At 42.0% G+C, this 350-nt stretch overlaps 1 long non-coding RNA gene across 1 annotated transcript in view; it reads left to right on the top strand.

Annotated features, from left to right (window-relative positions):
* Positions 1 to 350, top strand: part of LOC119591343 — a 3,827-nt gene that overhangs the window by 3,260 nt on the left and 217 nt on the right. Inside the window, exon 5 of the long non-coding RNA XR_005230340.1 lies at positions 156 to 257. This is a non-coding gene — a long non-coding RNA (uncharacterized LOC119591343). The remainder of the gene's footprint in view (positions 1 to 155; positions 258 to 350) is intronic.

Here is a 350-nt window from a genome sequence, read left to right as displayed (position 1 = left end):
CTCTCCTCCCCCCCCCCCCCCCTCTCCATTCTGATGAACATACATTCAGATTAAAATGTTGAAATATACATGTTGCCTTCCTTCTGATTGTGTCTCCAACTATCTATGGAAAGGTGGTGGCTTTCAAAATACTTAAGACTTTTTTTATTTTTCAGATGCAAGTAAATGGGTCTGCAGAGTGGCAGCTTTTCTTTCAACCTTTTGCTGCTGGGCCATGCTTATAGTTGTACCTGTCATGCCCACAATATACATCAGAGGTAAATGAAGCTATCTTTGAGCTACAACCTGTTAGTATGAAGGGAGTTGGGTTGTAGTCTAAGCTCCATGCTTAGCATGCATGGTTTTATGCC

The sequence above is a fragment of the Penaeus monodon genome, chromosome 28 (genome assembly GCF_015228065.2).
Source record: "Penaeus monodon isolate SGIC_2016 chromosome 28, NSTDA_Pmon_1, whole genome shotgun sequence".
Taxonomy (NCBI): Eukaryota; Metazoa; Arthropoda; class Malacostraca; order Decapoda; family Penaeidae; genus Penaeus; species Penaeus monodon.
This window is presented reverse-complemented; position numbering and strand designations above follow the sequence as displayed.